This window comes from Ceratotherium simum, chromosome 18, assembly GCF_057802395.1.
Source record: "Ceratotherium simum simum isolate JZ-2026a chromosome 18, ASM5780239v1, whole genome shotgun sequence".
Lineage (NCBI taxonomy): Eukaryota > Metazoa > Chordata > Mammalia > Perissodactyla > Rhinocerotidae > Ceratotherium > Ceratotherium simum.
The window spans coordinates 36,662,630-36,680,000 of NC_141917.1; the positions used below are offsets into that span (position 1 = coordinate 36,662,630).

The following is a 17,371-nucleotide window of genomic DNA, read 5'->3' on the forward strand; positions in this document are numbered from 1 at the left end:
CTCCTAGCCTTTCTCCCTCCCTCCCTTTCTTCTTTCCTTCCTTTTCATTGCATTTAGGGTGGCAGGCACTCTGCAAGGTATCAAAGAAACAACTGTGCAAAACAATCAAAGATGTATTCATGGAAACTTACAGTCTAGTGAGGGAAGTAGATATAAATCAAATAGCCTAATGAATGTTTATTACACGTAATGATATTTTCTTGGAAGAAATCATACAGGGTGCAATATAAGTGTGAAACAGGGGGAGCTGACATAGTGGAGGAGGAAGACTTCCCTAAGAGAGTGTTATTTGAGCTAAGATCTACAGCACAATTTGGAACTAAATGTCAATGTACTAAGCAGAGGGAAGAGCCTGTGTGGCTCTGAGATAGGAAGAAGCATAGTATGTTTAAAGGATTAACATAGAAAAGTGCAGTGAGGTTGGAGTACAGACAAGAAAAGAGAGAAAGGCCAAAGCAGGATGGGGAGATAGTCAGGGGCAGTCGGTCGTGCAGGACTGTGTCAGCCATGTCAGAGGTTTAGGTCTTTATCTGAAGGAAGATGAGAAGCCATTCTCATCTTTAATTTTAATTAAAATTAAAAACCATTAAAATTAGAAACTAGAAGGGGCACTATCAGATTGGTATTATAAAAGATCATTTTGATATAAGTGTAAAAAGTTATTTAAGGGGATGTACTGAGAGTGGATGTATTGAGATCAATGAGAACATTCCAGCAGTAGTTCAGGTTAGAGATAATGGGTATTTGTACTTGGGGAGTGTGGGGTGGGAAGGAAACAAATCAAGCTATACTGAGGAGGTAAATGGAAAGGACCTCATTTATCTTTGAACCCTAAGATTCTAGCACAGTGCCCACTTTTAAACAATGAACAAAAAATTGTTGGATTTAAATATAGCAATAACTCATGCACTTTTTAAGGATAGCTAACTCAAGAGGTAATTATTTAAATAAATATTGACATATTCAGCCCAATCATTCTCTCTCCTTTAGGAAATGTTAATATAGGCCCACTAAAACATAGAATTGAGTCATCATCATGTGTAAACAGCCAACGTGCCTTACTTAAACCCAAATCCCTACATTTTACTTTTAGCTGTGTAGATAGTCACTGGCTGTGGCTTTCAGCTTAAGTACTCAAAGTTCCTTGCTTAGATGATGACTCCTCTGGAAACTATTCTAAATTCATTTACTTTAAACATAAGGAACCATTTCCAGGAAATAACAGTCTTTTTGGCAGGAATTTTTATCACCAGAAACTCAGATGTTTTACAGAAAGTAACACATAAGTAGTATAAATATGGCATACGCAAAGAGAATTTTAATTTTAATTAAAGTCAACCCCCAAACATGATGTAGTCTACACAGAAATTGAAATATAATGATGTACACCTGAAATTTATATAATGTTATAAACCAATGTTACCTCAACAAAAAATAAATAAATAAAGTCCACTCTCCATTTTTAAACAAATCTTGTTAAAAATATCTCCTGACCCTAAGATGGCTGTAATTTTAGGGTAATGTCCTCTAACAAAAGCCAGAAGTATCTGTGATGTGATGTAAATGTAACATCTTAAGTGCAAAAAGTAAGGCAAAGTCAATAAACAATAGTATTTTAGAGCTGAAAATGACCTGAAACATATTAATGAATAGATTTATTACATTTATTTCTCTGAGAAATTAGCTGAAAAGGAGTCACTCTTTTCCAATATTCATGGGATTTATTGTTAATAAAGGACAACACTGACATAAAGTTATATTAAGGTGTTAAATTAACCCCAAAGGCTAAATATCAAGCTATACCTGTATATCTGCATGAAGACTCGAAGAATTTCAGGTCACCTTTAGTTTATAAACCCTTTCCTCTCACTACAATCATTGGTGCATCCTTTCTTTTCCAGGATGTTATGTGAAACAATCATAATATACTGATTTTCGTTGATTCCCAAATTCATACTGATTATGCCTTCATTGGGTTAAAAAACTTCCCCAAGGTAATCTACTTGAACACTGTATATTCAAGAAAATCCTCCTGATCTACCTTTGAAGACCTATTATTTCCACTGCTGTAGGCTCTGCCTTCCAGTTGAAAGGCGTGTCACCCCTTCTCACTTCGCATCCCAAGGATCTGCATTTCATACTGCACACTGTAATGGTTAATTTTTTGTGTCAACTTGACTGAGCTAAGAGATGCCCAAATAGCTAGTAAAACATTATTTCTGAATGCGTCTCTGAGGGTGTTTCTGGAAGAGATTAGCATTTGAATCAGTAGACTGAGTAAAGAATATCCACCCTCACTGATGTAAGCAAGAATGATCCAATCCATTGAGGGTCCAACTAGAGCAAAAAAGGGAGAAGAAGGGCGGATTCTCTTTCTCTCTCTTCTTGAGCTGGGACGTCCATCTTCTCCTGCCCTCAGACATCAGAGGTCCTGGTTTCTTAGGCCTTCGGACTCCAAGACTTATTTATACCAGCAGTCCTCCCAGTTCCCAGCCCTTCAGCCTCGGACTGAGAATTAGATCATCGGCTCCCTTGGTTCTCAGGCCTTCAGACTCAGAGTCTGAACTGGGAGTTATACCGTCAGCTTTCCTCCTTGTCCAGCTTGCAGAAGGCAGACTGGGACTTCTCAGCCTTCGTAATCAGGTGAGCCAATTCTCATAATAAATCTCCTCTTATGTTTCTTTATATATCCTATTGGTTCTGTTTCTCTGGAGAACCTGACTAATCCATACACCTTAGCCTCAGCTATGAATGACCTAAGGTAATGTCACCAAGGCAACCCTTTTGGATGTCATTACGCCGCCTAGGATTTAATGCTAGTTGCTGCCAAGCGTCGTCTTGTTACCTCTTATCTTCTCTGATGCCTCATAGTTCTCTAACTTTGTCAACTAGTAAGGTTGTCTGCCTTCTCTTCTCTCAACATTTTTTGCACAATAGAGGATTTATCAATTCAGTAACTCTCAAAATGCATGTCAGTTTTTTTCTTTTGAGTCAGTTTATTTCTAAAATCAGGCATATTCTAAATCAATCTCCTTATTTTTTTTTTAATGGGGAAACTTAGACACAAAGAATGTAGACAACTCACTTAAGGTCACAAAGTGAGTTAACGATGGGACTAGGACTGCAACACATATTTTTTTGTTCTGTAAAAGTTTACTTTCTACATATATAAGCAAGGAAGTGTCTTAAAGGCATAGTGCTAAGAAAAAAGTTAAGAAACGGATTGATACACATAACAATATTTACACAAATTAAAAGTTCAGGCATTAAAATGGCAACAGACATTAAATAAGTTAGAATATTTGCCTTCAGGGTAAAGGGAAGGAAATGAGAGTGGAACATCGGGGAAAAGTGCAATAAATAACTAAAAACACGAAAGAGACTTTGCATGGATCAAATATGATAATGAACCATGAACTGAGCATGATTTTCTATTGATTCCTTCCTTGGGTGGGCTTTTATTACCAAGAACGGAGACATTTTTCTGTCGCCTGTAACCCAAGCAATCCTACGAAATGCAATTTTCCCTAAAACTTTTGCACAAGTTTATAAAACTAATTGGTCAGCTAAACCAAACGAAGTGTGCAGACTTCAACTGGGCAGCACGGGAAAAGGAGAGAAAGGTGCCAGCTAATACAGAGAGAGGGGGAAATACCACCATCATTTATAGCAGAAAACCGTACTATTTTTGCCAGCTGGTGTAGTCGTGACACATGAACACAAAATCTAATTGTGGATTAGAGAAGGATCTCATTTAAAATGACCTACCATGGACCAATGTAGTCAGAAATAAGTTGTGTGTGTTTTTACTAAAAGAAGAAAAAGTTAAAAATTTAATCAAGAGCAAAAAGATTATTATATTTGAAAATATGTTTCTGAAGAGCCTTTTGTAAGCCAATTTTTAATTTTGTTCAGCACAGAACAAAGTTCTTTGCTTCTGTCTATAGAGAAAATAAAAAATAAACGTGAGAAATACATTTTTAAATGTCTGAAGAAAAATAAATAGATAAGGATAAAAGACTTTAACCAACATTGACTTTTTTTTTTTACCAAAACAACTTCTATTGATCCTCCACCCTCAATATGTAAAAGTATGCATTTAACAGACACTTTTATACCTCAGGAACACTATTTCTATTTTACGGTTGATGAAATCAACAAAGGAGACTATTGATGTATCTGAGTTATATAAAGAATATGATTGAAACCACAAACTCTCAAAATTAGTTCTAAAATATCACCTAGAAGTCCATAATATGATAGGAAAATTAGTTCTCTATTAAAAAGATCAATTCCTAGCTCCTCTCGGCTATTTTATGACCAGTTAATCCTTTCCCGTGTGTTTTAAAATAATTTATAAATCATATTACTGAAATGATAGATGCTATGCCCCAAAACCCACTATTATAGAACTTTAAAAATTAGACAGTCTCTCTCTCCTGTCTTTCAAACACATTTCCACCTCTGAGTACATTATCTCTACTCAAGGTAAAAATTTTCCCTGGAAAATGCTGCCTCTAAATTTTAAACTATTCCCTAGTTTGCTTTTACATTTACCAGAGAAGCTATCATTTTTAATCTGCCTCCAGAAAGACAAAACACTCAAATTTTCCAAGATATTTCCTCAAATATGTGTATTTTATGACTTTTAGTAAAATTCTGGCACCAGCAATGTGATTCTTTGAACAAAGAAACATCTTTATCAATGGCAATCAAAATGCAGGAAAAAAAACAAGTTTCCATGGCAAAAAAGACAAGAATACTGGAGGGTCCATTGTCCTATTGAAACCAGCCTAATACTATAAGTTATATATATATATTTATTTATTTATTTATTTTTCCCCCAAAGCCCCAGTAGATAGTTGTATGTCATAGCTGCACATCCATCTAGTTGCTGTATGTGGGACAGGCCTCAGCATGGCCAGAGAAGCCGTGCATCCGTGTGCACCTGGGATCCGAACCCGGGCTGCCAGCATCAGAGCATGCGCACCTAACTGCTAAGCCATGGGGCCGGCCCAAGTTATATTTTAGTAAAAGCTCTTTATGTTATTATGTGTGCATGTTGTTTCTCTTACTTGTGCTAGTTCAAGAGTCCTTTAGCTTCCCTTCAGTCCTAACATGCTTTGTTTTGTTTGAAGTGAGATTGCACCAAACCCTCTTGCAGACTCACTTACATGTTTCCTAATCACCCTTTAAGTATTGTTAAAATGTTCATATATTATATGATACTGTAATATGAAACAGGAAAGAGGCCAAAGGATATTTTTGCTAGAGAATGTAGAGATTTTGGCATGTTTTTATATTCCCAAATGTTATTTATTTGTTTAGAGATTATTATCTTTTAAAGGTTTCTAAGGCAAGTCTTTGGAATTCCATTGGATTTTCTATTTAAATCTACCAATTTTAATCTGGAAAATTGTACAAAAGAACATTCTCCTTAGCCTCTTTTCTATATTTAGTAACCTAGGGCAAATCACTTAGCATCTCTAAACCAGTTACCTCATTTGCCAATTGAGGCAAATCCCCCTAATGGGCATATTGATTTTAAAAACCATTCATATAGTTTATATCTATGGACAAAAGAGTAAAATTTTGAGTCCAGAAGTTCCTTTCAAGATTATCTAATTCAAAAACCCTCATCTCAAATGAGAAAATTGTGACCCTGATATGCTAATAACGAATGCATTTTACACATAGAAGAAACTAAAATGATTTCAAGAATATTTGATTCAACAAGGACCTTTATTGTTAAACTATGAGGGGTTACCTCACCTTTATGTGGAATTATTCTACAAGACTCTATGGAAGTGTTTTCAATTGTGCCTGACATAAAAAAATCACAACTGCTCACTAAAAGAGGAAGTAAATAAATGTCACCTTGAGCTTCATATAACTCTGATCCGAGACCCATAAACTATTTATAATTTTTAATGCTATAATTTTATGTGTTTTATATTGGATTTCCATTCCTGAATAAAATGTAATCTCCATAGGATTATTAAAAATCATATAGATTTGTGCTGTTTCTACTTTACAGTGGAGAAGCCAAGGTATGTTTGGCAGCGTGTTCTAATTCACATAATTTATTACAAATTAAACTCAGGTTTTCTTTATTATCTTGGCAAATTCCAAACAGCTTACTCTTCACTTTTGCTCATTCACCAAAATGATTACCCTAGGGAACAGAGTGGGCTGTTCTAGAACAATTCTGGTAGTACCTCTTTGCATTACGCAGACCCAGCAAAAAGTCCAGGAAATCTAGTTGAGATGCCATAGGTAATAGCTCATGAGTAAACCTGATTGTAGGAATTCTAAATGACTCCCGTGGTGGAGGGGAGCAGAAACGAATCATGAAGAACTGCCTACCATGCTCTTTGTGTTATATATTATACTCTTCTTTTGCCTAGTCGTTTTTTTAATGGGTTGTGGTGGGCTATTTAAACATACACTTTATACTGAAGTTATTCTGTCACCCCACATACCAAGAGAGTAATTTACATCTAAAGTTCAGTGGCTTTCCAACATTTTATCACAATCCATATAATAAATGCATTTTGTATTGCAAAAGAATACATACATATCTGAATATATGGCTGTGTATCTGTGCATTGGTAAAACACACTGAAACAAAAATGTTAAGAAAACAATACCCTTACTAGGTGTGATACAACTTCATATTCCCTATGCTATTCTATTCCATTATAGTAAAATGTACTTACTGAACTGATTGGTTATAAATATATTGGTTTGAAAGATTGACCCCCAATTTGAGAGAAAGGTACAGGAACCTCTTTCCTCTATAATCAGAAGAAGCATTGGGCCTAACTGAAAATGTGAAATTGACCTACTTTATGTCTAGCAACCGCCTTTTCTGTCCTTTACTCAAAATGTAAAGGAGTACATTTACATGTACTTCTTTAAAAAAAGGAGTAAAAACATGTAAAAAAAAAAGTTAAACTCATCTTTCTCCCCCTCCACCCCACCTAAATTCAAGAAACGTATAGGGGACTCAAATGAATAGCTGGGGTGGTGAGACCTAAAGCTGAGGAAGACAAGGACAATCTCTCTGCTGAAGGAACCCACAGTCACTAAGAGATACAGCCAACACCTTGTCTGCTTCTCAGACTCTGGAAGAGACAATCTTCTTTGCCTCACTTCCTCATCAGTCTGTTTGGAATAGCCCATCCCACATTTTTCACCTTGTTAAGTAGTCAACTTGATAAAAAGTTTGGGTTTCAGTTTGAATATCTCTTCTTCAGGCAGGCTTTCCATAATTCCACAGTAAAAGCTACATCCTCCCAGTTAGACAGTCTCAATGTGCCTATTTCTATTGCTTTAGAGAAGCTGTGTGTTCATTTATTTAATATCTAGCTCCTTGACTCTACTTTGAAGTGTGCAAGGACACAAACACAAACCCCTGATTGTCATTGTCTTATATCCAGCATGTCACACAGCACTTGGATTGTAGTGTTTAATCAATATTTGTTGAATAAATAAATTAATAAACTGAAAATAGTATAAAGCTATCTATCTATCTATCTATCTATCTATCTATCTATCTATCTATCTATCATCTATCTATCTGTCATTTATCAAGATATAAAAGTACCATAAGAAGACCAGGGAAGGGTCTTGAAGAGTAATTTTAAGAGGAAGGAATTCATTATGTCGCTTTTTATGTTAATCCAAATCAGCATCCTAGTAATTCACGCTTCTTGGTTCCACAGCTCCCTCTCAGAACTTCAGAGAATGCCTTATCTTTCTTCTCCATGATGGTAACCTCCCTAGCTCTCATCCTTGTCTTTGGTTGTGTTCTTAGTCAAGCAGAAAAGTTTGAGTCATTTTTACTTTCTTCTCTCTTACCCCATCCTCAGAGCAAATCAGTTTATTCTACCTCCCATGTTTCTTGAACTAATCCTTTCTTTTCCATCCCTGGCATCACTATATTATTTCATCACCATTTTTTGCCTGAAATATTGGAAGTGTTTCCTAACTGATCTCCCTGTGTCTTCTCTTACATCCTTCAAATCAATCCTTAAACTTCCTGTCAGAATGATCTTCCTATAGGGCAAATTATTTCATCTCACTTCTTTTTTCAAAACCCTGCAATGACAATTGCCTTTAGAAAAGCACAACCTCCTTAGCATTGCCTATAAGACCCTCTACGATCTGGCCTTTACCTACCATCCCATTTCTCCTCTCTGAGAACTTTGTGTTCTGGGAAGTTTGAGAAGTTCTGAATGTGTTATGCCCTCTCTCACCTCTGTGCCTCTTTCATTGGTCTTCCCTTTCCTTGGAATGCCCTTCCTCACTTTGTCCTAAAAAATTCCTTTTCATTCTTTGTAGGCCGGCTCAGAAGTCTCTCCACCTCTACGAAACCATCCCATTCCTGTTCTCCTTAGAAACAGTTCTTCTCTCCCTCCTCTTTGTGTCTACAAATATTATTGAACACACAACACTGCATTTAAATGGTGTCATATAGATCTTTTTCCACGTAAGCTGCTTGACATGACATGACATTGTTCCCAGAAATTCTAATTTTTATGGGTTGTTCTTTAAGAGGGCATGCTCCAGACAGAGACTGTGTCATTTCAAATCCAGGCTCTGTCACTTACTACCCCTGTGATCCTAGGCCATGCACTTTCTCTGTCTATACCTCCATTTCCTCATCTGACAATGGGGATATTAATAATAATGTATTATACTGGGGTCCCCAGGTTAAATGAGATAATGTACATAAAGTGCTTAGAACAATACCTGGCACTTATCAAATGCTCAAAAATTTAATAACTATTAGCTATTTTATTATTGTTATAATTTTCATAATAAAATGGGGTCCTAATAACTGGTCGGAGCACATAGTAATAATAACAATAGTCATTAATGCTATGATTACTGTTGCTACCACTATTATATATTCTGCCAGAGTCTAAAGAGAGAGGTTGGCTAAAAGGATCTTTCATGTAATATGAAAATCTGAATAAGACAATTATGAATAATGTAATAAACCGTAAATACAAAGTCAAGTATTTTTCATTCATTATAACATAGCACTAATTGTTGCATTCACATTAAACTTCCGCGTATTCTCACTTGTCATGTAAAGATATATCTATTGACCTATATATGAACAGCAGGAAGAAGAATGAGAGACTTAAACAGTCAAATAGGCCAAAGATGGTGAAAATAAACTCTTGGATAATTGAGAATATTAGTACTTTTTTTAATGGACAGCTATCTCTTCCATGTCTATCTCTGGAAAGCCAGAACATTGGTTATGAGGTAGGCATAGTCATTGTTAGTTGATTTCTCCAGCAGCCAGAGAACAGTTTGAAGCAACCATTTTCTTGATGACTTATGACTGACCAAGAATGGTGACGATGCTCAGGGTACTCGCCACTTTCTCATTCTTCACGTCAATATAAATGAAAATCAGAGAAATTGCAACTCTATAAAACAGTTAACTCTTGCAATCATTTAAAAATGCATTTTTAGCTGTCTGATTTCTAAAGTACCCATGTAAATTTTGTTAAAATTCATATAAAATCAAAAAACATATTTTATTGCAGATAAGTGCTAACTCTAAAAAACACCAAGAAACCGCTCAGTTTTGTGAAAGTTTTTCAAAATTAGTAACTATAAAAGGAAGTAGCAATTTTCAGGTCAGGGATAGTCTGTCACCATTGAAGCCAGTATCTAACAAGTCAATTGGACAAAGATGCTAAGATACAGTCTACGAGACTGTTGCTATTTTGTTATTGCATTGATGATACCTCAATGTGTGAGACTGTTGTCTGTCACTAGAAGCATTTCTGTCCCTGGTCCAATGCATGCTTGTGATTTAGCATTGCATAGGTAGTAATGTCCCTTAAAACTTTAGTTTTAAACAATTGGGCCAGACTTCATGCTAGAAAGAAATGGAGATGCATTTTTTTCCCAAACTATTAGAGATCAGCTAAATTATAATCATATAATTTCATCATTTGAGATCTTTCAGAAGTAAAATCAATGAATTAGAATTAAAGATAGATATAAGTTTTTTAAAAACAATTTTCCATTGGGTTTAACCATTGATGACATTAGTAAGAGTAACTTTAGTGGGGGAGTAGAGGTGGCATTGGATTACAAGTGAATTGAAGAATGAATGGAGATAACTGAATGAAGATGAATGTTGAGACTTTTTGATAAAACTTGAACTACAAGTAGAAGAAAGATTTAAGGAGGTGCCTTGAGAGGGAGGGAAGCTATATGAAGTGAGACGAATTCAAGAGAGAAGAAATAGAAGTATAAAGATAGCCTTAGACAGTAGGGTCACCTATTTCTCTCAGATCAGACAAAAAGAAGCAAAAAATTGTATGGATGTAGGTAAGCGTGCATGTTGTGGGGAAATTATGGGAAGAGTGAAGTTGAGCACGTTAATGCCTGAAGGCCACTCTTATTTTGAAGTCAAAAATGCTAGAAGTGCAGGTGATCGGGGTGGGGCAGGGTGCTTAGGAGAGACGGTGCCTTTCTGCCAGTTCCCCTAGAGGCACCCCTTTGCAGTCCCTGCTATCTACTCTATATTTCTCTTGGTGTTCTATGTATTTGTTATTCTGCATTTGCATATGTGTCATTCTATGATATGTTGTACCTTTCTCTATTTCACTTCCCTACATGGTTTTATTTTTTATTTTATTACTGGATCTATAAGAAATAACAAAAAAGGAGAAATGAAAACATAATCTTAGTTATGTCTAATTTATCTGATACAGTTAAAGAATTCCTATAGCAATGAATATATTTTCCATATAACTGAAACATAACCCAAACTAGAAAATTAGAACTAGAAAACTAGAGAAAAAATAATTTTTGATGGGAAACTTTTTAAAGGGTTTTTAACATTGGCCTCATGGGTCAGTAATGTGGAGAATGTATTTTCCTATCTGAGCTTTTTTACCTTTTCCCTGGTTTCCAAATAAAAGATGCTGTCAGGTGCCAGATGTGTAGCCATGTCAGGACTTGTGTGAAGCTGACACACAAAAATAACAAGATAGAAACACAATATCTGGTTTATAAATAAAGTTAAACCATCTATTTATAATAAATGTCAATATATAGTTAGTAAATGGCTCTAACATGAAATACAGTCATGTGTCACTTAATGATGGGGATGTATTTTGAGAAATGCGTCATTAGGAGATTTCATCATTGTGCGAACATCATGGAGCATACTTACACACACCTAGATGGTACAGCCTACTACACACCTAGGCTACATGGTACTAATCTTATCGAACCACCTTCATGTGTGCAGTCAGTTGTTACCGAACTGTCATTGTGCAGTGCATGACTATACCCATATTGCAAAATATATGCCCCCAAATGTTACAAATCACTGTTATTTACATTAGAGTATCTTTTTATATCATAAGACAGTGACACTCTTAGATATCTGCTCACTGGCTACCTGCCAGAATTCCCCCTGTCATCTTTCCAAAAATATTCCTGATAGGATTTAGAATAGAGGTTTTCAAAAGTTAATGTGCTTAAGAATAATTTGCAGATCTTGTTAACAATTAGGATGGATAGGTCCTACTCCCAGAAGTTCTGATATCAGAAAACTGCTCGTTAGCAAATTCCCCTGGTAATTTGGCTACATGTAGTCCTCAGAGCACGTACCTAGATGGATAATCTTTTATATTTGTCTCTATTAACATAGCTGGAAGCAGGCTAAGGATATTTCTTTTAATTATCATACGTTAGTAGCCTAAGGTTTTTAAAACTGAAATATTCCTCGTAGACAACTTTGAATTGATCTTTGCTAAGACCTAGTCCCTGCCCCAGGGCTGTTCTGTTATACAACATTAAACATTCTACACTTATTTGTATTATTTCATTTATATGCACTCTATAATGTCTTATACACAGCATTTGTGTAATCATTTCCAAATGATACAAAATTTGCACTAAATTCAAGTTGCTTAAAAATGTGTTATACACTTCCTTACCTCCTTAAACAAAATAAACTGAACATAATTTAAGCGATCTCTATTAATGTCCATTGTTAAACTATTATAATTTAACTAATTATATTGTTAGTTATTAATAATAACTAATTATAACTATTATAATTTAAGCTAATATAACTTTGGTCTTCTTTTACATGTTTCTGTACCATATCTTACTGTAAGACTGTCAGTGATTACTTTTCCTGCTGGCATTATGCCTGTTTCATGGGCTGTACTTAAGAATTCTCTTTTGAGAATCCATAGGATGTTTTCTATACTGATTTTAAATCACTTTCTACATTTAATAATAGCTTTTTATACATGTTTATTTCATCTAAGATATGAAACTTTTTGAGGAACAGCAATTCTGAGTAATCTTTATATTTCTCTTGTACCCAGCAGTGTCTTGCCCATGGTATGTGCTCAGTAAATACTTGTAGTATAATCAAGTCACATAATGGTAAATGGAAAATAATTGGTAAATAAGAATCCCAAAGGCTATGAATGAGGGGCTAGAATTAACGTATATGTCTTTAGTGCAGCAGATTTATGGTGTTCCTTTAGGATGCTAAGGACATCTTTGGTGTTACTGAGTTTCAGAAAGTTAAGGTTGATAAATTGTTTTAAAGTTTTGTAGTTCTATTTTTTCATCATTAAAAATAGATGCGTTCTCCATCTACACACATTTTTATATAAATACTTTCATTTTATGAATCAATTATTTCTTCATTTGAAAGCAAACATTACTTATTTGTAAAATCTACTATTTGAGTAAGAAAGCAAATAAACAGAGCCAGTTTTTAAAAAATCTAGTCTCTTGGTATAAATATGTGTAAAAATAGGTCTTTATATCCCCTTAGTAATTTCTTTTCACATTGCAGAAAATAGCTTTTCATAACATAATAAATTTTCTTCTTGTGGAAAGCACTTTCTAATCCTCAAGCTTGACATAGTGAAATATCTATTTACTAACTCAAGGCTCAAGAGTATACCTTACATTTATATAGTATTTGTTATAAAACCTCACATTTATATTGCACTTTAGATGTTATCTTTAACACATTATCTTAATTGGGGTTATTAGCATTCCTACCTGATGAGCCAAATTTTATATGAATATTTTATGCTATAATTTGAAATTCTTTAAGCCATCAATTCACAGGAATCTGTTTATTACTGTCAATAATCAGTGTCTTTTTCTAGTTATTTGTTTATTGGAGGAGAAGAAGGAAGATGGTGTACAACTAATAATTATATTTTTCCTTCACATTTGTTTACTTATAAGTAAAGAGTTAGTCATAAATTCAAATGAAAAATAATTCTGGTATTATTAGAAATTCTCTAAATCAGGAATGAATGATTACTTTTAGTATAAAGTTATACTCAGATAGTTTAATGACTTTCTCATATATGCTGCCCACTCCTTATGTAGGAATTAAAGTCAGAAATTAAAGTTAGAAAAAGAAATTAAAATTTCATAATACTGATTATTGTGCATGCTCTTTCTTTTTGAAACCCTGAGACTTCTTTAGCATATTTTTGTTAATTTTAGGAGTAGAAATAACTGATAAACTTCTCATTCAATGAAGTGAATACTCATTGAGATTAATATTGAATTCTCCATGCATCCCTTGACATGCTCTAGGTAGGCATAAACCTTATGATTTCTCTTTTTTATTGAGTGGGTACTTAGAAGCCACTATAATTATGTAGAACCACACCCTTCACAGAAAACACACATTCTACAGTACTGAAAGAGAGAATATAAAAAACACAAAGCACAATTTTGATTTAGATGAGGCAAGGCATTTTCAAGTTATCCAATAGTTTGGGATGACCGTGATAAAAACCTGAACTAGATTTATTCACCTAAAATCTGCTGCTGCCTGTCCTTTGCTATTACCATAGGGGATTAGGGATGGGTGAACCCAGCCATGTTTTGGGTTCGTCAAACATCTTGAACTACTTTTCCAATGTTCTGGGTTAGGCAAAACCCAAAATGTGTTTTGCCAAGCACATTTTCTCTTAATTCTTAAACCCAGGAGTATTTTAAGGTAAATTTAATCCATATGCTTCTGATTCATTTACACTAAACTCATCAAAATGTTCTGTCTTAAGAGCTATTTGATGTGCAAGAGGCTTTTTGAATATTTTATAAGCCTTTTAAAGTCCAATTCATTGGACTTTTACATTCAGCTAGGCCGAGAGCAAGTGAACTTGAACCCCCAAATAATCAAGTTTGGTCACAAAGTCTAAAACATCAAGGTTTGCGAAGGTTCTAAACTTGGCTATGCATACTTCGATCTTTGGTAAGAATATATATTAATATTATTTTTGCAGAATGTAGATTGTGTAACACAATGAGTAGTGAATAAAATGCAAAATAGGGCATGGAAATATAAAGAAGCCAAGTGACAAATAATTCAAAGCAGATTGAACGTCTGTTCTTTAGCAAGAACCATGCACGAGCTAACATAATGGAGGATGACACTGCATCTGTTTTCATTTTTCTTTCTTTTGGGAAGACTTTCTTCTTTTTGGACTGCATTTGGATTTTTCTGTGAGTTCTCTCCCGTTTCTATCTTTTGGACAGTCACAGCACTTATAGCTAGCCTTGTAGCACTAACATTAAGTAGAAGAAATTATGTTTAATATCATATAAAAGAGTTAGTTTTTGTTGTGACAAAGCTAAAATGGATTACTAACATTATTTCTTAAGATATCATTGTAGGGGCCGGCCCTGTGGCTTAGCGGTTAAGCATGTGCGCTCCACTACTGGCGGCCCGGGTTTGGATCCCGGGCGCGCACGGATGTACTGCTTGTCCAGCCAGCTGAGGCCGCATCCCACATACAGCGACTAGAAGGACGTGCAACTATGACATACAACTACCTAATGGGGCTTTGGGGAGAAACAGGGGGGGAAAAAAAGAGGAGATAGATTGGCAATAGATGTTAGCTCACGGCCGGTCTTCCTCAGCAGAAAGAGGAGGATTGGCATGGATGTTAGCTCAAGACTGATCTTCCTCACACACACACAAAAAAGATATCATTGTACATTATAACTTGTAGATTTGCAAAGAAATAGTGAACAGGTTAAGATTCATTATAAAATTCACAAATCAAATTCACTATCAAAGTCCCAATTCTTGTAAATTTACATTGGATAATACTTATTAAAATTTGTAAAAAATAATGTTCCATTTTATTACATACAGTAAATTCATTTTTACCTCCCTCATTATTATTTCTATGTGATTTGGAAGACTAGACTATATGTACATAAAAGTAGTTAGGGGCTTAGCTATGTACATAAGAAAACTAAGTAGTAAGACACAATAAGAGAAAGCAGAATTAAAAGCTGTCACGGAGAAATCATTTATTACATGCTTAAAATTCTGAAATCTTGTTCTTACTTTTAAGCTAGGAAAATTTCTAAAACCAAACCCAGACATTGAATAAAGTTGAGTAAAATTAATAATAATTTTAGCATAAGCTTTGACAGTTGCACATGAGAAAAGTTTGTTTTTCCTACTGTTGTTGGCTAAAAAAGCACTTGAGTGGCTTTCAAAATATTCTGTTGTAATAAGACACAAATGATAATAAACATCTTTATAATCATTATTTCAATCATTCTATATTCTCTTCTAGCACTTTCTCAGGAATGTTGAAGAGTGACATAGATGAACACGTCAATGGAAGGGGGAGGTAGGAACAAGTATATTGCAATGAGATTGAAATTCTTTGCTGAAATAACACAGTTGAACATTTCTTTTATTTCTTTTTTCCCTTTATCTATATGCCAATTTCTGTTTAATATTGTCATACTAGGGTTATAGTTTTTAAGAGTTAGGGCTTTGGAATTAATATATTTTTGTTTTTAACCCTCTCTAGATGGTTAATGTAGAAAGTTATTTAATCTTTCTTTAACCTCAAGTTTCTCCTCTGTAAAATGAGGACAAAAGACAGGATTCTTAAAATTATTGAAAATGATAATATACATGAAAAGCTTAAAATCAAATAGACTTTAGAGCAAGAGATAAGTGTCAAATAAATGGTATGTGTAAGATGGACAATCGTCCTCTGTTTAAATTCTCAGTGATGGATTATCCATTACCAGAAAGTGTAGTGCGTATTCCATTTGCTCAGGTCTTTTCTGTGTCAACTTGGCTAGGCTACAGCTCCCAGTTATTTAATCAAATACTAATCTAGGTGTTTCTATGAAGGTATTTTACAGATGTGATTGAGGCCCATAATCAATTAGTTGTCTATAGGTAAGAGAAATTATCCTAGATAACCTGAGTGGGCCTGATTCAGTCAGTTGAACTGCCTGAAGAAGAGCAGAACTGAGGCTGGCTTCCCTGATGAAAAAGAAATTCTGCCAAAGGATGGCAGTATCAGCCCTTGGCCAAGAGTTTAAGCCTGCCCTTCCTGATGGCCTGCCCTGTGGATTTTGAACGTGGCTTGCCATTCCCCACAATTGCATAAACCAATTCCTTGGAATAAACCTCTTAATATAGATATCCTACTGAGTCTGCTTCTCTGCTTGAACAGTGGCTGATACAAAGCCCATGCATGAATTCATTCAGCAAATACTTGTAAGGGTTTTCTGTACAGTCATGTGCTGCCTAATGACATTTTGGTCAACAGCAGACTGCATATACCACAGTGGTCCCATAAGATTATAACAAAGCTGAAAAATTCCTATTGCCTAATGATGTCATAGCAATCGTAATGTCATAGCTCAATGCATTACTCATGCGTTTGAGGTTATGTTGGTGTAAACAAACCTATTGCACTGTCAATAGTATAGAAGTATAGCACATACAACTATGTACAATCCATAATACTTGATAACGATAATAAACGACTATGTTACTGGTTTATGTATTTGCTATACTATACTTTTTATCATTATTTTAGAGTGTACTCTTTCTACTTATAAAAAAATAGTTTACTGTAAAACACTACGCTGTGTTACGATGGCAGCAGCCTCATACCTCTCGTGTTTACCATCTCTCTTGATTGCATCATTTTCTTTTGTGTGTGATTTAATCTCGTGTTGTTTTGTTCAGCATGGCCCCTAAGCATGCAAAATCCACTGCTAATGTTGCCAGTAAGAGGCCATGTTGAGTGATTGACCTGGAAACAAAATTAAAAGTGATTAAGGGCTATGAAAGTGGAAAATCAGTGATGGTTATTGCTCGCCAGTCAGGCATGTCCCATTCCACCATAGCTACAATCTTGAAGAACAAGAACAAAGTGACAGAAGCTGTTTAAGGATCTGCTTCATTGTGGGAAATGAGAACAACAAAAATTTGAGAAGGGCCTATATCAGACATGGAGAAACTTCTAATGACTTGTATTGAAGACCAGACACTGAAGTG

At 35.0% G+C, this 17,371-nt stretch overlaps 1 long non-coding RNA gene across 1 annotated transcript in view; it reads left to right on the forward strand.

Moving 5' to 3' along the window:
- The first annotated feature begins 2,392 nt into the window (after positions 1–2,392).
- Positions 2,393–17,371, forward strand: part of LOC147914619 (uncharacterized) — a 26,530-nt gene continuing 11,551 nt past the window's right edge. Inside the window, exons 1-2 of the long non-coding RNA XR_015555055.1 lie at positions 2,393–2,643; positions 15,636–15,692. This is a non-coding gene — a long non-coding RNA (uncharacterized LOC147914619). The remainder of the gene's footprint in view (positions 2,644–15,635; positions 15,693–17,371) is intronic.